General features: G+C 37.8%; 2 long non-coding RNA genes across 2 annotated transcripts in view; both read right to left on the reverse strand.

The window, feature by feature from the left end:
• LOC311434201 overlaps positions 1-20745 on the reverse strand; it is a 180600-nt gene that overhangs the window by 94090 nt on the left and 65765 nt on the right. The window contains exon 2 of the long non-coding RNA XR_014691315.1: positions 20598-20704. This is a non-coding gene — a long non-coding RNA (uncharacterized lncRNA). The remainder of the gene's footprint in view (positions 1-20597; positions 20705-20745) is intronic.
• On the reverse strand, positions 13009-16421 carry LOC311434202. Its single transcript, XR_014691316.1, has 3 exons — positions 16287-16421; positions 15424-15574; positions 13009-14952 (listed from the first exon to the last, which is right to left on the reverse strand). It is a non-coding gene; the product is annotated as an uncharacterized lncRNA (long non-coding RNA).

Genomic DNA, 20745 nt, shown 5'->3' on the forward strand with positions numbered 1-20745 from the left:
TGTCAGGTATGTAAGTGACAGCTACCAAGTCAACCTTTGCCAGGATTTAAAAATACTGTGATCTTTTTTTCCTCTTGTACCTTTGAAAAACTCCTTATGTGAAGGAGTGGATAGGAGCTAAATCAGCTTTATTGCTATATCTTGGAAATCCTCAGCTGTGCCCTACAAAGTAGTTTTACAGCCACTTCATGCTGCAGGAAACATTTGAAGACTCTTCCTGATTTCTAAATTGTTTACTAGTAAAAACTTCAGAAATTTTATTTAAAAGGAAGTTACAGTAATCATTTTGAAAACCGTTTACTTCTAAGGTAAGAAGAAAAGGAGCGTTACACTCCAGGAGGAAGGAGAAACATCTAGCACTGGCTTTAAAAAAGAGAGATCAGCTGTAAGGGAAATGTAGGCAAGCCCACTTGACACAGCACAGTGGGTGTGATATTTTTTGAGTATATGCTCCTTAAGGATATTTTGTCTTGATTGGGTTTGTATTGATGTGTTTAGTATTACAGCTGTTTTTAATCCACTTATAAACTCATGCCTAGACTCTAGAAATGCACAGCAATTTACAGCAATTTAAAGTTTTCTAGAAGAAAGGAGTACTTCATTCATAGAATTCACATTAAATATAAGCAACAAACCTTTAAAGGTGACTCCAAATTTTTTATTTAAAAAGATTTTTTGAAGGAAGAACCTCCAAGCTTTTGATTAGTACAAAACTGAACAGTATAATTTGGAGGAATAGATAAAAGAAAAAAAAATGTAACAAAAACACTATAAAAATATGTTTAGTTACCTCAAAGGAAGTCTGAGCTCCAGACTTTAATCTGAGTTTGCTGTAGGAAATCTGAACCTTCAGCTATTCCACCTGATTGCAGAGATTTCAGATATTGTATAAATTCTCTATCTCTGACTTCATTGTGGCTGTTTGAAAAAGAAATTTAATTAGCTTTCTGGGGCAAACACTGTTCTCTTTTAGCCTAAATGAACTTGGTTGCAATGATAGAAAACTCCATATTTTTTTTATGTCACATTAATCATATTATTCTCCTTTCTATTCATTCTTCCCACAGCATTTCCCAGATTCAGTGATTGGTGGATGAATCAGAAACTTTCTTCTACTCACTCATAAAGTAAGGTAGATGGACTCACCCTGCTCTACCTGATTGTTCTGAGGACCATCCTGAAGAGGAGATCTTTCATTACATCTGCAGTACCTGCCGCTAAAGCATTTTCAAACTGTCTTTTCCCATTCAGCAAAATATAAGGACTCTCAGTTACCAACCAACACTGAAGCTGTTCCATCACCATCTTGTCTCATTGCCTTCAAGTAGTCATGAAAGAATAGCAAAAATCTATCATTAGCTCATGACCAAGAAAAAGAGCTAAAATATTTTACATGTTTTATATGGCATTTTTCTAGTATAAATGGTACTATTCTAAAATTGAACTTAAGATTCCTGTGAGATGGGCTCTTCAGCTTTTTTGTCTTTCAAGGGGTTAACTTGGTAGCTCAAGAAACCAAGCAAACACTGCGGCACTACCATTTGCTGTTGAAGGGGGCTCAAGAGGACAACTGATTGCATATCCTTTTGCAAATCCCTCAAGCCAATATTTCTGAAGTCTAAAGTGGAAACTATTTGTGTGCAGCTCATGGGTTTAACTTCCATTTTTTCTTAGCATCCATTTTCATGTGGGCAGCAGGAAACACATCAGACTCATTTGTCATCTGGATGAGACCTGGTTCTTCCTTTAGTTGAGAAAATTGAGATTGAAAGTTCTTTATGAGAGACAACAAACATCTTTTTTTATCCTCTTTTTTTTTTTTTTTTAATTTGAGAAGCTATTTCTTCATAGCAACACTTGACTAGAATAATCTTTGACAAAGAAACTATTCCAGGTCCTAATACACTCTCATACATAAAGCAAATATTGGAGGAAATTAAATGATCAAAAATTGCAAAGCCAAGGCAGACCTTTCTTGGAAAAAAATCACACACACGCACAAAAAAAAAAAAAAAAAAAAAAAAAAAAAAAAAAAAAGTGAGTTGAAAGGAAGCAAAGGAAGCAATAGGTTTAAGAGTTGTCAGCATAGCAATCCGTAAAATTTTTATGCAAAAGACTAAAACTTCACATTTGATTACTGTAGTCAGATAAGAAAAATATTGAGCAACAATGTAGTTTCCCCTTGTGCCATGGTTAGCTCCAGATGATTATACACACAAAACTGTGCAGAGAAGTAAAACTCCTTATTGTTTCACTGGCAGGTCTATATGAAATTACTCCACTTCAGTAAGAAGGTTAAAGATAAAGAGGTTCCCAGTTACAGCCCTGTTTTCTGGCTAGCTTTGCCTGAGGACTGCAATGGTAATTTTTAGTTGGTAAAAAATTTTATTGGTAAAAAAATTGACTTGTATGCACACCACAACTTCTGAGGTTTCCTAGTGAACCTGAGCTGACCAACATGCACACTGCTGTGGGCCCATGGCAATATCTTAGAGCAACTAACTGCTGTCCTTATGACTGAAAAAACAAACTAACTAACAAAGAAACAAAAAAACTTTTCCACATTCCCGTGGTATCTGGGAAATTCTAAGGTGTCTTCTCAGCTTTTCAATTTGTTTACTGCCTGGAGACGACCATATTTTGAGCTTTAATACCTCAGACATTTTAGAAACGAGGAGACAGGAGGGAAGAAAGAGGAGGGGAGCAGAGCACAGAGGGGAGAATTTTTTCAAGACTGAGAAGAAAAGTTTTGAAGCAGTTTTTGTGCAGGACTGTTAAGAATCCCAACTGTGACTGCAATTCACTCACTCTTTGTTCCATTTATGTTTCAATACTATTTTGAAAGGGAAGAAGATGGCTTTGACCACATCTGCTTTTTAAAGGTAGTGATCATTTTTCTACACAGAACAAAAAATAAATAAATAAATAAATAAAAGCCCTTGGAGGTAAAGGCTGACCCTCACCTATTTCTTTGCCATTGCACGATCATAAAGATTTGAACTTTTGAACTCTGTTGACAATACATTTGGCTATACATTGTGCCTTTCTTCAGAAATATACTTATTTGTAACATTAGTACCACTTTTAAGCTATGGTAGCATAACCTGCTTCAGATCCTGTGTTAAACTCCTATTTGACTAGTGATTCCACATAAGATCACAGAATCACAGAATCACAGAATCACAGAATCACAGAATCACAGTACTGTAGGGGTTGGAAGGGACCTCGAAAGATCATCGGGTCCAACTCCCCTGCCAAAGCATGTTCCTCAGAGCAGGCTGCTGAGGTAGGCGTCCAGACAGCCCTTGAATATCTCCAGAGAAGGAGACTCCACAACTAGGCAGCCTGTTCCAATGCTCCCTCACCCTCACTGTGAAGAAGTTCTTTTGCATGTTAGTGCGGAACTTCCTGTGCTCTAACTTGCAGCCATTGCCCCTCATCCTATCCCCACAAACCACTGAGAAGAGGTTGGCTACATCCTTCTGTCCCCCACCCCTCAGATATTTATATACACTGAGGAAATCCCCTCTCAGTCTTCTCTTCTCCAGGCTGAACAGACCCAGTTCTCTCAGCCTTTCCTCATAAGGAAGATGCTCCAGGCCCTGTATCACCTTTGTGGCCCTCCACTGGACTCTTTCCAGGAGATCCCTGTCTTTTTGTACAGGGGAGCCCAGAACTGGACACAGTACTCCGGGTGAGGCCTGACTCGGGCAGAGTAGAGGGGGAGGATGACCTCCTTTGACCTGCTGGGCACGCTCCTTTTAATGCACACCAGGATCCCATTAGCCCTCTTGGCCACAAGGGCACAGTGCTTGCTCATGGTCAACCTGTCATCCACCAGGACCCTCAGGTCCTTCTCATCAGAGCTATAAGATACATTATAAATTATATAAATAATAATATATAAATATTAAATTATGTAAATTATATAATAATATAAAAATAATATTGAAATATATAAATTGTATAAATAATAATATATAAATTATATGAAGATACATTATTCCTCTGGGCCTCAACTTTCTCATCTGCAAAAAGGAGTTAATGACTCTCACTTTCTAGTAGTACCCTGATGAGAAATCATGTAATGGCACCAAATATTTATTATTAGATATGTATGACCAATACTAAAGAAGCTACTAGTGTAAAGCAACATCCTTGAAAATTTCTCACAACTTCATATTTTTTAAATAGTATCATATCATGACATTGAGGTAATGACGACTGAATATTCACACAATTGTCAGATTAAAACTGATAATACTTAAATATTTACAGTAGATTCCTGACAGAGTACAGTGATACTAGAAATTACCAAATTTGAATTGGTTGAGGACCTACTTACAGTGCTCTGTTATTTATTATTTTGAAGAACCTTATAAACACTGCAGGGAAGGTATTTCTGATCTTTTCTCTGAGGCTTTGCAATGCAGTTATCACTTCTATCAGTGTGAAGTGACATGACAGTTGCATGGTAGGTAGGAGCTCAAGGGTACGTTCACTTGGGTAATAGCCACAATTACACATGCAGGTACAGTGTGGGTCCCTATTACTGGCTCTTCTCTTGCAAAATCATAACCACTGATTAATGTAAGGAACAAGCAGTCTCAACTGCTGATTATATTAGAATTCTTATTATTTTTAAAGGACTTCAGAGATAAAAAGTTACTAGGTTTTAGCACAGACCAGTATTTGCTGATTTACCAGTGGGTAATTTGGGGAATTTAAGATTCTTATAGACCTGATGTCTGAAGGACTGGATAGTATAACCTTTCTCTTTGCTTCCCAGAAACGCTTACATCCTTGGAAACTGGCCATTTTGGCTAATTAAGGTCAAAAGCAAGTTAAAGCTCAACCAAATCTGTGACCTACACACTCTTTATTCCTCTCCTGGGCCCAGTTGTAGCTATGGCTCGGAGCATTCATTAAATGTTTCAAACATCTGCTGGTGGCCTGAGGTGCAGGACAACCACCTCCACCAGATCTGCTGTGCCTAGACAGCTGAACACTCTTGGTCTGCCTATGCCTTCAGGGGAAATTGACCTTGATCTGCTTGTGAGTGTACATTTGCACATGATTTCTGGACCTGGCAGATATGCTTGAACTTGAGAGTGAATTCATCTCTCCATAAAAATAAGCATGCAAAAACATTTGTTGGCAATAACCCTGGTTCACAATGCTGTGTAACATTCTCATGTCCACAGTCATGTTTTACTCTGGTAGTAAAACAACTGGAGATAAGATGCTTCAATTTTTTTTCACTTCTTACTAGAGTGCACTGGGATTTCCTTAACCACAAGCTATTTGCTTTTTCCTAGTGAACCAATACAATTAACTTTGAATCACTATTTCATATCTGTTACATATTAACGATCATTGATAGATATTAAGTGACATACAAATTTAACAGAAATATCACTTAGCAGAAGCGTTATCCAAAAAAAAAAAAAAAAAAAAAAAAATCTAGATATCCAAAGGGAAAAAAAAAAGTTTTTCTGAACACAAATAATCCTACAGAGGTTGCATATTTCGTAAATCAAACTTTCTACAATAATATTCAGTCTTTTCTAAAAGTCTAAAAATATATGTTCCTAATCAAATCATGTCGTTTTCAGAAAACTGAGCTGCTGCATTCTACTCTGGGGAAAAAATCAGGACAGGAATTATCTTGGAAAAATTAGTACAGATATAGTAGCCCTATACAGATAACTCAGTTACACACCCTTTCAGAAAGATTCAGATCATCTGCCTTTGTTTAAGATTGGCGTTGGCAAAGTATAGGCAATGCTGGAGAACATTTGTTTACTCCTCAAAACAGTCAAGTCAGGATGGAACAAAATTCAGCTGGTTGCTATGCTTTGGACCACCCAATATTGTGTCATAATTTTAGTGCTTGTATCTGAGTAAAAGTGTAGCTTCTAGCCTGAATTCAGAGACAGGGCAAGGCAAGGAGATGCCTAAACTAACCCTAATCCTGGACATGTTCCGTCTTCTAGCCATGACTGAAGCTGTGATGGCTCACAGCAAACGGCAAAACAGCCACAGTCACATTCCTGCAGGGAGGAGGTAGTACAGAGATGTTGAATAAAGGAGAGGGCAGAGTTGCCTCTCTGTTAGCCTGGTTTTCCACGCTGGCAGTAATAAACTTGCAGATTTACATTGCCCAAATCAAAAGTGGAAAAGGTCCCTTTACCTTTGGTTGTAACTCTGGGCTGTCAGAGATGCACAGAGGTGGACTTCATAACTAAATATGAAGCAAACCACAGGTATAAAAACAGAACTTATCTCCATTCTTCCTTAAAATTAGGATATTGTGCAGCCAAGAATGAGAGGGAAACAGGAGCAGAAAGCCCGACACCTGATGGTTAGAGATTACAGTTAAAATTGGAAAAACCTGTACCTTGTCACAGTCCTGAAATTTCCCTCTGCAAATACCTTCAGTTCAGAAGTCCTTCACTGTGCAACTGACGAACTTGCACTTTTAAAAAAAAAACAACCAAATGTGAACAATTTTTGCAAGCATACTAACAGTATTTAGGAACTAAGCACTATGATCCCATTCTCGGTTAAAAAAGGAAACAAAAACAAACAAACAAACAAAAAGATACTTCATAGAATATTGTTTGTAAAATAATCTGTAGAACAGAAAAATTAAGTGCTAACTGCATATAGTAACACTAATATTTTCATAATTACTGGAAATAAACAAGTAGAGAAACAAGACAGATTAATTATAGAATTGATCTAACTCAACCTTACAATGAATAATTGATATACTCTCATTACTACAACAACTAATTTAAATGACAAAACTGATACATGACACCTTCTTAGAAGCCAGTTAAAAATCATTACTAATCACATCATTCTGTATTATGGCAAAAAGGATGAATAAAAGCCTATTTGTAAAACATTTAGTATCAGCATTTTTCATAGTTCTCTGAATGAAATACAAATGGCCATCAGAGTTAAGAGTGAAATGTCTCTAGAAAGAACAGAACTACGCACTCCTAACATAATAATACAAGATTCATAACTGTGAAAAATACAAGGTCTACAGCCACATCAGCATGATGGATTTTTTTTTTCTAAACTGAAAAGGAATTCATAATATTCATTAAAATAGGATGTCAACAGGACAGCCATGCCATGGACACAGACATTAGCCATTTTTAAACAGCAGTTGAATAATTCTGTCTTCAGTGCCTTACAATTTTATATTCTGAGGTGATTAAAACTAGTAATTTGTGACTTTGACTGGGGTAAAACTATCATTTACTTCCCAGGAGGGAAGCTGCATTTGCAATACTTTTTTTTTTTTTTTTTGCCTTTTCACAATCAACCTAAGAAATTCCTACATCCATGGAAAGGGCAGGAGCTTTTAAGAAGTCAGGAGAAGAAAAAAATGCATTAGTTAGTTATCCTTAAGAGGGGGCAGAGAATGACATTTTAAAAGGTTAAATTTGGCAAATTAATTGGCAGCACCAGATGGAGAAATCAGTCCAATCGAACAGGTAACTTTTTCATACAATTTCAATGCATTCTGCAGTACTTTTCAACTGGCCCCAGTAGCAGCTCCCAGGCTTAGAAGCCTCTCTTCTGGCAGGTGAGGAAAAAGGACATTTATTTATTCAGATGAAATGTGTCAAAAATTATATCAACATCTTAGCATGTAGGAATGTCTGGAGGATCAAGAATGAGGATAGCCAACTTCTTTTGAACAGAAGTTATAAGAGTTTTAGGATATTCAGAACAAAGTCTTGTGGGCTTTCATAAGATGACAGAAACAATTTTAAAATCTAATTTTGGCACAGCATGAGTCAATGATATGCCTCCCGGGTTTTATACCATCATCTCCACTAAACCCATTTTCTCTGCTACTTATGGCATATTTTTTCAAGCCATTTCCCACCCCTACTTTTCCCTGGATGAAAGACAACAAAGGGTAAAATTCTTATCCTGATATGCCAGAATATACATATGTAATAGAGTTAGTTTCTAAATATCTGCATTTGAGCCTGAGACTGAACATAAAACTTACTCATTTTAAGGGAAAAGCTCCTACTCTCATCGTGTATGCTGTTTATGCAACTGGCACGCCACTGACCTCGGTGAAATTTGTCCAGTATAAGAATGCAATGTCTACTTCAAATGCTGAGAAGAAAGCATTTTGCTCCTTTTGAACATTGTCATTGTAAGAGTTTTATATAACAGATACAGGAAAAGAATAATCATAATAATATGTACTATGATTATTCCTTTTCAGTATTAAGGGATGTTCAATTCAATGCATCTCCAGAGCAAGGTGAAAAATGTTCTGATGAATATAATTAAAGAATTTTGTGATTGCCAAGCCAGACAATAAGATCTGTCCTTCCCCCAAATAAATTTCCCCAGCACAGAATTATGTCTTATCACTGCAATCATCTAGGAAAAAAGAATGCAATTTTGGCAAAACCCTAGAGCTGCTGAAAGCATTTTTAGCAATTCAGTCTTTCCCTAAGAACTCAGTTGTACCATGGCCTGGTGGGTCTCAGATCTAGAGCCTACCTGTCAGAGGGATGACATGACACAAAGAGTTACTTTGCTAGAATACTACATAAGTAAAAAATGATGATGTCCACTCACATGTGACTGCCACTGCTGACTTGCTGAAAGCTTTCTCTTATGGTTTTAGATAAGAAAGGTATACTGGTCATTGTAAGAGCTGTGTAGAGATTGTAGAAAGGAAGGATGCTGATCCTCAACCTCAATGGATTTCATTGCACCAAGTCCAGGCTCTCCAGGCTGATTGAGAGGTAAAACCCTATCTTTCTGCAGTTCACACAAGTTCAGTTGAAGTCCAACAAGTTTGATTTATACTCAGAGTAAATAATCAAAAATTTTGTTCACATTCTTAAATTGGGGTAGGAGATGAAAATTCTGCTTCACTATCTGAAGTATTTTATACTGCCAAGTTCCTTTACCCTAGAAGAAAGTTTTAGCCAAGAGAGAAGGAACAAGAGAGAAGGAAAAAAAAAAAAAAAAAATCCAAGGAAAATACTCTGAGCTTTTACGTAGAGAATCCACAGATATGTTAAGAGGAAATACAGTATAAGGGCTCTTTTGGGTAACTCAGAGACATCTGAAAACTGTACAAATACATTCAGTGCAGTTACCACATTTTCCATTTCCCTCTGTACTTTATTTCACTTATGGTAAACAACTTAACGAAAACAAGTTTGGCTATTGAAATTCTATTTCCAAGCATTTTTATTGCAATTCTATTGTACTCATTGTTAAATAACTTTGATTTATGATGTTAGAGGGAGGTGCCACCCTGAAGCCTAATTATCCCCCCTCTGTGCACTTTGTCTACATGCCAAAAATCTGCAATAAAACATGTGTGTCTTTCATATGTTTGCAATGAGAAGGAGACATATGCAAAGCAGAGCTATGTAGAGGCAGTGCTGTTTTGCTCACCAGGCAGATGCTAGAAGGCAGGTAGGGCTGCCAAAAGCCCTAAGTCCCAGTCTGTCAAGGCCCCAGAAGAGCAACCTGGAAACCCAGCTGGTCTCATTTCCATGGTCCATTTTCACAAGAAAAATTGCCTTCCCACACAGCTTTCGTATGGCTAAGTGAGCCATGGGAAACTAACTGGGATTTTTTCTTCAGTGCAAGTTGGATAGCACTACAGTGCAGCATCAGCAAGCAACTTCCGTTCATGGATGCTTCAACAAAGTGAACATCTGACTTATGGACAGTAAACAGGGACTACACCCAAAGTTAAATTAACCAATGTTGTGCTGGAACACCTAATTTCATAGTTCCATGTGTACATGAAACATTATAGGGCACTCAAATGGATCTTTGAGGTGGATTGCAGCTCAGTTTGAAGTTCTGACATCCCAATGCTTTCAGACAGCTTCAGTTTGCTCAAGCTGCTTTGTCTACGGCTTAGTCTTTGTTGGTACATCTTGACAGGTTTCCTAGATTGGGCAGAAAACCTGCTTTGTTTGTCTTTTAAACAAAGAATTAGTGAAAACAAACAGTGCCAATATTCCAAGCCTGAAAGAGGTCTTTTTTAGATTTCAGCTTTAACTCCCCAAAACACAGAGAGTAGCAGGTTCAGCTATCCACAGGTTACTCAATCTCCCTAAGCTAAAAATAGTCATTGTTACTCTTGTCCCTTCACTCTACTATATCATTATGTCCTAACTATAATTAGAATAAGAATATGCAGATACATTGATTTGCTACTTAGGCTATGAATGCAAGAAGAGAGGATTGAATAACCAAGCAATTAATTTACTGTAATCGTCACCATGTGCCTCTGTTAGCAGACATTTATAGCAGAAAGTTGCAGTAGCATTTTATTTTAACCCTTTCTATTCTCTTTTAAAATGTGTCATGCCCTGAAATTGACACTAAGCTGTGAATATTCTCCAAAGAAAATAATCAGTGGAGATCACCACGAATATTAAAATGAGACTAGTCAAAAAAAGCAGCTAAGCAAAATGAAGGATAGTAAATTAAATGACCTTGTGCTCCATCTCCACCTCTGCGTTTTTTACCCGTCATTGGGCCAGCCAGCGTGTGACCTAAGAAAGAGGATTCACCACACTGGCAAATGTTGCTACTTCAAATTAAAATGAAATTGTGTTAAAGCAAAGCATCTTATGCAGAGTTGTTTGTTTTTATGATCCAACAGGTACTGTTATTTTCCAGTGTTTTGCTGATAGACAAAGTTCAGTAACTGCCTTTCACCAAAGGCACCATGGACTGACAATTTCCAGTTATAAGGAGATTAAAAGTAGAGGCACACCTTGGAAATACAGTTCACAAAATCCTTTAAAAGTCTTTGAGCCACTCTAGCCAGCCACTCAGCAAGGAAGCCCAATGGTTAGCCACTACACTTGCTCACCCTAGGTAAGAGATGAGAAACTCTGGAAGCTATTGAACAGTGAATTTTCACAGCAGATCAGCACAAACATATTTAGCACAGAGGTTTCTGTCACTGTGAAATGTCAAACAAAATTGGAGAATGTTCAACAGTTTTCCTGCTCTGCAGTTGTCTTTTGCTTCTTTCTTCCCCGTAGTTTCTCTTTACTGGGTTCCTATATGCTGCATGGTAAGAAAAGTACCCTTTTATTACACTGCAAGGAATTATTTAAGAGGACTTGACCAAACAAAATTTTGCTGACCTCAGCCTTTTACCCTGTAGCCTTATAAAGATGTGATTTAGAATAGCTACACAAAAGAAATAATGAATAAAATTTCTGGTTAGGTAGCTAATCCCCCATGGAGCAGTGAGTAAGACTGTAATGTATAAAAGGTCATTGACCTATATTTCCAGCCATATTCCTCAGGATGATAAACACTACAGGAGTCAAAACAACAAAACATAATTAAACAAAATGCCTCGTAACCAGCTGTTTTCTGAAGAGTCTGTACATATACACCATTGAAAGCTGAGCATCAACCAAAAATCACAGCCCAGTGGTACATAGCACAAGGGCACGATTTCTTTTCTGGGTTAAGAGAAAAGCTTAAGAACACCTGTGAAAACAGGTAGTAAATGTTTGCTTTACTATAATATCCACTGAAATTCCCATCACTTCTTTCTCAGGGTTCAGTAATAGCTGTTTTGGAATCATTCCCAGCAGTATCAGCTCTCGGAGAAGACAATAAAATATCCAAAATATATTGTCTGGAACTGCTTTCTCTTATTATATAAAATCAGATTAAAAAATAAGATACCAGCTTTGCAAACACGTCTGCATAACTCTCAGTTAGCTGGCTGTTATTCACATTTAGACTGTCAATAAGCATGACACTAAGATGTGTATATTGTGTGTTTCGATCATTTGGACCCAAAGCTGTTTAAAAAAAGTTCTGACACCTTTTCCTTCCCCGCTATCCTTTTCATACATTTAATATGAATAAAATAACAATTTTTCTTATTCATATTTACTTATGTTCCAATGAATAAAATAATAATAATAATAATAATAATAATAATAATAATAATAATAATTTGGAAATTGAGTCCTAAAACATTTAATAATGTAAAATATAATTCTCTTTTTAAGAATTAGTAAGTGAAACATTTACTACATGTTACATACATTTCTGAAAGAAGGAACAAAATAAATCAAAATTCCAAATAATTCATTGTATGTGAAAGAAAAAAAGAAAAAAAATAGCATTGCATTTTTCTCTACTCGTACCGCATAAACTCATATCTTTTAAATATCTACAGCAGTGTAGGTGTAACCATCTTGATGTATACCTACATATCCACATAGTTAAGCTTCAGTAAGACTGATTCTTAGAAAAATAGGGCTTGATTTGTACCACTGATTTCAGTGGCAACATGGACAGGCAACCAGGAGGAGGCCTATGAAGGATATTCATATACAATGGATATGATGACACTCTATGAAAAATGCTCTTAGAATGCTGCTTGTTAGACAATACTGAAATATTCTGTTTGGGTAAATGAAAATAAACTAATTTTGAATCTAATTCAAAATTACCAAAACTTGAGCTTTTATATTGTGCTGCAATCTGACTGTGATTTCATTAATAAAAAATATATATAAAAAAAATTAAAAAGCACACAGAGGAGGTAGTCATATCTTTTATCCATGTTAGTGTGGAAGAACAGGGTAAATGAATGATATGAGGAATACTTGTCTAGCATTGGATCTGGCTAACTCTTGTGTATTTTGAAAGCTTTGTTTTCCCCATTTTGAAATTATTCATTACATTGTTCATCACATGTGTAAAGTTTTTCTCGATTGCTCCCAAACTAGCATTTAATGAAAGCAACTTATTCTGATTGAAGGACCATAGCTGCTGCATGCAGAGGTTTGGGGCTCATCTTTCTGACAGCTATATTAAGGCATTTATTTTCACCCTTTCATGAGGCCTTCGACATCATCTGGTATGGGACTGAGAATCACACAGGCGCTCTCTCCTCTGGGGTAGGGAAAAGCAAAGGTGCAATATCAGAAAAGCAAGAACAGAGGTAGAAGGTATGATTTATTCTGCCTTAGTGTAAGACTATCACAAAAAAATGTATTTTTTATAATGTGTCACAACTAGATTTCTAACAATATAAACAAAATACACAGCAGTTGTGCCAGCAGTGATCATAAATACATGTTTAGCATAGCAGCTGTAATAACTTGCACATCATCATACAAGAACAAATTCTTGTCACACTCCTGTACGTGGAAAAAAATATGCTCTCTAAAATGTTTCACATGAAAATTCAATGCTCCCATTACCAGAGAGCGCAGTTCTCACAGGACAAATAAGACTGCAGTCTGAAAACTATTTTAATAAATCAAAACTAAATACACTGGTGTCTATATTCTCTTCAAAGACTTATTTTTACTCTGACTTGGGGCTTTGTAGAGCAGATGCAGCAGTGAACATGTGCACACTTTCTATCTCCTTATTCTGCCTCTCTTTTTAAACACAATAGACAGAAAACAAGTAGCACTTGATCACAGCAGTCTCCAGTCCCAGAGCATCCACAAAGCTCTTCCTAATCCTACTTCTGCTAATAAATGTAATATGAAGAATCGAAAGTGGAAAGCCCATCCTTATAACAAGTAGTGGATACAATGTGAGCTGGGCTCCACTCCCAGTTCTATCCTGATGTTTTCTGGGACAACAAACATACATGTAGATGTCCTTTCAACTCCCTTAGCCTCCATTTTCTTTTCTATCTTCTGTCTTCTCATTTTAGACCACAAGCATACAGTGAGGTAATTTTTGCACTGTCAAGTTAACTTTAGGAAGGTAAAACTGATGGAATCATACCCGCTGCAGATATTTGCCCTTTTATATCACTGAATAAATCAAATAGTTGTGCTTTCACCTTCTGCTTTCATTTCTGCATACTTCTTGTGCTTAACACCATTCCTTCCCACACTTTGCCTGCTGGGAACCAGCATGTAGGTACAGTATTTTAATTGAAGCCTCTGAATTTGGTTTGCTCAAAAGTGTACAGCATTTCAGCCCAGAAAAACTTGATCCAAAAATGGCTGTACTTATATCCCAGATGCTCTGTCATTTGACGACCTTTTGAGGCAGAGCCTTGTAAAATCCACTACTGCCAACCGTAAGGCTGGAGCCATAAACTGGGTCCTGCTGAGATGGACCAAGTATTGGTCTTGCTGCAGGCACAATGGTGGTCCAGGGGACATATCTTGAATGGGAGGCACAGTGTTTCCAGGAGAAGGAACACCCCCAGAACTCGCAGCTCATGGGAAAATTCCTTATACTTCTGACCAAAACCACACATAAGCATTCAGCTGATTCCTGTGAATTGGAAATCCTGTTTTGTGATGACCAGAGAATCATCTATCTGTGTCATATTCTGATATAATTCTACCTGAATTTCTTATCCATGCTGATTAAGAATTTAAAACATACTGCATCAGAGTAATGCAAGTCTTACTCTCCATGTGAGTAGTTTCTCCTTTCTCCTTAGAATTTTTAATCAGTAATTGCTCACCATGAAGAGGTACTTAGGATCTTCTCAGCTGCATGTCTTCATTGTTCCAATACTACCTTCACATCTCACTTCTTTCAATATATATTTTACTTTTACAAAGCTTTCTATTAAGGAATTTCACTTTCTTAATATGACTGGAATCATGTAGGGAAATGTACTGCTCTTCTGTGTTTTCTTCTACTGTCAGCACTTCAAATATCACACATTTATTCATTCTTGTATTGCTGATTGTTCATTCCAATCTATTTAGTCCTCCTCTTTTCTCCTGGTATCCAGGGAGTCAGGACTACAGGCTTCTGAAGTCGGTTCAGATGGTTATCTGCAATTTCTCTTTGTTGTGCTCTTCGAGGTCAAATCCATTACAGCATGTGCTCAGACTGACTTTCCACACTTAACTCTACCCGCTGTACTGTGACACACTCAGCAGTTCACCTCAGAACCTGTTATCCATAGATACAGCAGATGTTAAACTTGATACAGAAAAAGAACTTGTTTCCTGGCTGCCCCTCACCTTAAAAGGTCTTGTGGAAATAGGGATATTTTTGATGAAATCGATAATCATACTAGATGCTAATTAGTAACATCACATAAAAAAATAATATATATACCCATAAACATTTCATTCACATAATATACAGCACAGTTACAGTCAGGCAATTTTATCACATTGGCCATCCCAAATTACTTAGAGATAGTGATTTCTTTCTGTCATATCATATCAACACAGAAATAAAAGTACCTCAGCAAATAAAGCTGCTTTAGTATTTGCAGATGATTTATAACAGAAGTTACAGAGCCAAGGTAACATTATTTTCTTATTGCCCACGGTCTTGGGTAAACTAGTATATATAAGGTTTTTTATTTTTTTAATACAAGAACATTTTAAAGAAGATTTTAAAAACACCACATACTTTCTAATGCTGAAGTAGTCCATCTCAGATACCTGAAATCCACATTCTGGTAGTAGATTGATTCATCAGCCTTTTTCATCTGGAGGTGTTTTGTTCTGTTTTTGCTCAATTTTCATAGGGTATGAGTTGTTTGGTTTTTTTTTTTTCAAATCTAATTAAGATGGAGATGATCGTAGTCATTAGGACAAAAACAGCAATACTAAGAAAGTAAAGGAATATCAGTCTTCCAAATTAAGATAACATTCTGAATTTGGATGGCATTTTCAGGTTCCCAGCCTACCAGTGATCAGGAGGGTCCTTTCACAGTTTCCTACCCTGGGGAGACTGAGACAGCCCTCATACAGGGATCAAAAAAGTCTCATACTCAGTTAAATTATGCCAATACTTATCTGTCCCCAAAAATATAAAAGCAGAAATTGAGAGAGAAAAGGAAAAAAAGGAAAAAAGGAAAAAAAAAAAAAAAAAAGGAGAAAAGGAGAAAAGGAGAAAAGGAAAAAAAAAAAAAAGGGAAAAGGGGAAAAGGGGAAAAGGGGAAAAGGGGAAAAGGGGAAAAGGGGAAAAGGGGAAAAGGGGAAAAGGGGAAAAGGGGAAAAGGGGAAAAGGGGAAAAGGGGAAAAGGGGAAAAGGGGAAAAGGGGAAAAGGCTGACCCACTCTATAGTAAAACAAGGTATCTTCTCATGACTGTGATATCTATATTTTGGAAACATAACTGGCCACCTGTATTACCAAGGAAAGGTTTTGAATTATTAGTGTCCAGTTATATATGCCAAAAATGGGGTTAGGGCTGCTTATCTAAAGACATCCTGTCTGTCCCTGCTCAATGCTGCGGTCATCACCCACAAGTAAGTACAAATTCTGATACCCTGTCAGCGTTCATCAGTTTCTTCTTCCACAGCCTGGTAATCCCTTTGGTCTTAAAATGGAGGATCCCTATCAATAGTCCAACAGACACCTTGCTAGCAGTAAGGATGGATGGAAAAAAGGAGAGTTAGGGTTCCAGATAAGCTTACCTTTATCTTTTTCATTCCTTTCACACTGCAAGCTTATCATTCACAGCTGAGGTGGTCATATGTGCCTCAGCTGGGCATGTTCAAAGCTTCTGTACTAACTCTGCAGCTACTTTACCAAAAGCCAGCAGAAGCACCTCAGAGCCTTTTGTGATAAAACAAAGGGAGTAAAAAGCACTGCTAAATGTTAAAAAAGCAAAAAGGAAAACATGTGGCTATATCATCGCACAACCATAAAATTCTTCTCTCACCTGTTCAGAAAAGTGCCTTTGATTTTCAGTAAAAGGTGCTTTGTATCTCAGAGGTACAGTACAGTAGTTGATTATTATCGTGTAATGTGGCATTTGCTACGATAATGACTTTTTTTTTTGTGAATGGCTGAGTCAATAAGCACATAAAATCCTTATATTTTGTCAATGTCTATGTTATTGCTGCCCTTCGGCTGAAGTAATTATACCTTTTTCCTTTTCAGAAAACTTATCCAGTGTTTTCTTTCTTTTTATTGCCACTGCTCTACTTGTATTTAATTACTCAAGCTTTGGAGAGTCTGCTTTTTATTGTTTGCACTCTGATGCTACGAAATGAGCTGCAATAGACTGGATGATGCACTTGGTCAGAAAAATGGTATCAGTTACAATTATCTAAATAAACAAGACCAAAAAAATAAATAAAAAAGAATATTTCACTTTTTTTTTTTTTTAATGCATACAGAGATTATTATGGAGAAATATTTATTCTACCAGTATATCATACTCAAGATTATAAATACATATCAGAGCAGGAAGAAGATGTATTTCCTGATCCCTATAAGGTAAAGAATTGGCCAACTCTCACTTTGCTGTCCCTTCCACTTACACATGTGTTAGCATATGTTAGGTCTAAAGTAGAAGATAGGATGCCTGGAATTTCCATAGAATACATATATACACTGGAGGATTAAGGTATAGAGGGCAGGACCTGGCAGATCGGGATCTGTTCTTTGGCTTTGCCATATATTGTTTGCATGTCCCTAGATAAAACATTGGGTTCTTAAGCCTCAGTTTCCAACAGCAGCTTAAGGGGGTAGTATTACTTTCTCCCACACTTCTCTACTTTGATTTTATATTTTCCCAGACACGGTGTTTGCATACTGCATAGGGGCCACATTTCCAGCCCCTGTGAATGTTTTTTTTATACCATTAATAAAAAATAAATTTATTTTAGCCCATAAAAGAAAATCCCAATTGAGCAAACTACTGATCCATATATAACTGAAGTCAATGGGGTCACATAAAGTTAGGGATATTATTAAAGACTTTTCTGTTTCAGGGCCTTAACCTCTCAGGAACACATTGATTCATAGCTTGAGGTAGTGTTTATTTTGCTCTTTCTTTCAGTGCATGCTTATTTATAAAGATTTTTCTTCCTGAGCAGACCTTGTGGCCTTCGCAGTGCTGGGTTTCTGCTCAGTAATCCCACCAGATTATAAAGATTTCTAAATATCTAATTAAAAACTTTTACATCTAGCAATTGGATCTGTCCAGGGATTGAAATGAAAGGAACACAAATCTTTTCACTGGCAGCTTAATGGCCTGAAATACAGCTGCAATGTTTGGGAGAATCTGAGTACCATTTATGAATCCCAGTTTAAATGTGGGGAATGATTTTTACCTGTCTTTTGCTTTCACATTCATTTATGAGCAATAAGGAAGGGGAAAGGAAAATGTTTTAGGTGGCATAGAAAGAACAGTAGCAGGATACATCTTTGAATGGAGCAGCACAGAAAAGGGGACAGATCACACTCAAAGTAGACCAAGTTTTCAGCTCTGCTCTTCAATACAGCAAGGAACAAATCATTTGCTGTGATATTTTAATGGTTATTAGACCAAGCTCAAGACACTCACCTGGTGAAAGGCTGTGATGTTCATATAAAATAGGAGTATCTCATTGGCTGTATTTCATGCATGGAAAATAAAAAGGATGATAACAGAAATAAGAAATACAGCACTATGGGAGGGGGGAGAGTTCTTAGTTGGGGGCCAAGGTCAGACATGGGTAGGAGGAAGCTGTCATTGCACATACATGTAGATGTATTCAGATAAATGTGCACCCTTCTTGTGCTGGAAGCCAAACACAGGGAACATGGAATTCCTAGTGAGGAGGCACCAGCACACTACCATAGCTGCATGGCAAGGGCCTCTTAGCCCCATTTCACAACTGCCTAGCATTTTCTCCATACTGCAGAGCAGGAAAATGGATCCTGAGATACCTGTTATTCTGGTTTACAGCTAAAGAGAGATGAAAAATGTCCATGTGGGTGCTGTGAGTATTGCCAGCACCCATGTAGTGCAAATTCCATAGGTAAGCAAAGGACTTGAGTTTCCATTAGTCTCAAGCTGGCATCTTTCCTGAGCATAAAAATCCTCTTTTAAAACACTGTTCATTCACCTGCCTTCAAAGAGTGCTAGACTGACACATCACAGGATGAGAGACCCTGCTTGCCTTTCCAAATGCAGCTCACACCATCTGGGAGCAGAGTGATGGCTTTCAGCCTAGCAGACCAGCAGGTTCATAAAGCAGCACAGGAGTATGACAAGGCATTTCTGCATTCAGGAGCAACTGAATTTTCCTGGTCAGTTTCAAATGATCTTCTGCTGCTTTGTAATGCACCTGTCAAGAGGTTTAACTGATGTTATGTTTTCTGAGCTCACTTGTATTGACTTTTCTGATAACCTTTACCTACCAAATCATGCATGAAAACTCAACGAACAAATGCTAAACTTTTTTCCTAATAGCCATTCTGCTCCATTTCCTATACCACACGCATAGATGTTATTGAATATTTAGCAAAAATCTTTATCATTGCACAGCAGATTTTAATAAATCCCCAGTGTCAGCATGAAGCCGAAGTTAAAAATAAAATAAATAAATAAATAAATAAATAAAATAAATAAATAAAAAATTGTGGGGGGGCTCTGCGCGGCCTACCACATATGATAACCATGGCTTACCAGGCTACCTTGCATCAGTCTGAGGCATCCACTTGTGTGCACACCTCTCACAAGAGCATAGATAAGGCTATGAGGATGAGATCAGCACAGGGATATTAAGAACTGCTCAGTAGACACACAGCAGCTTGTTAAACTGCCAAAGCATGATTTTGTGTCTGAGACAGGCTATGTAACCTGTGCTGGGTATCAATCCAGAGATTTTCCATTACTTGTCTGTCTATATGGGAGTAAGGTGACATTGTCAGGTTACTAAGCATTGGTCAGTAGCTCTATGAGACTTTTTATTAATTCTTTGTACTACTTCTGCATATAGAGGCTCCACCTGCAATGATGGCTTTGCTGTGTTAGACATACAGCAATGCCCATCATGGCAGAAGATGGTCTCTGTCTTCAGAGCTGACAAGAGGCAGGTGCAGCTGGTAGAACTGCCTGGCCTAATTTTAACCAGTTAAAACTCATTTTGGAGCCTAATATGGTTACTTAGGTTCACTTGAGTCAGAGTGAGTGTCAGGTACATAGAAGGGATATTTTCCAACCTGTCTGAGGCACTTCATTTACCTGTGGTTAATGTCTCCCCCTCGCATGAACACAGGGGGAGCCCAGACAACTAGCTGGATACCCAGTCCTCGTCAAAGCAGAGGTCCAAAAAAACAGCATGAAACGGAGACATCACACCTACTTGGTTGATGAAAAGCTGAAGCACAAGGGTATCACCATCGGCTGAGTTATGTGCTAGTCCCAGACCTGAGCCCAGACCCTTTCAGCAACAAAGCTACAGGCCCTTCTCCTGGCCCTGGCATCACTGAGCAAGAATTCAGCTCCACATAGCTGCAGGAGCTAGGGAGTCTTCTGGGACTGTGCGCAATCCCAAACGGCAACCACCAGGGCTCTCAGGCGCCTGCAGCTCTCAGCAAAGGAGACCCTGTTCCAGACATCAAATGCGTGGCTGGCTCCCCACGAAGCAGAATAATTCATTACATGTAGAAAGCCAGGAGCTCAGATGCATAGTGCTAACTGCTATTAACCATGGATCAGTGGCTGAAAACAAGAGAGTGGATTTTAAGGAAAGGGAAGACGAATGAGTGACTGCAACATTACCTGCAATTAATTATCACGGCGGTCAGTTACAAACAACTTCAAGCCATTTCTTGCTTTTAATGGCACTGTTAAACCCACCTTCTGGCTAGCTGTGCTGGAATCTCCCAGAGCAGCATGCCATCTCATTCAGCACTTTGTGGGCTCATATTCAGAGAGCCATTTGGCCTGCAAACTTGCTGGATTATCTGTAAACACAGTGAAAGGAGACAGTTATTGCATTAGACCC

The sequence above is a fragment of the Aythya ferina genome, assembly GCF_964211825.1.
Source record: "Aythya ferina genome assembly, chromosome: 3".
NCBI lineage: Eukaryota > Metazoa > Chordata > Aves > Anseriformes > Anatidae > Aythya > Aythya ferina.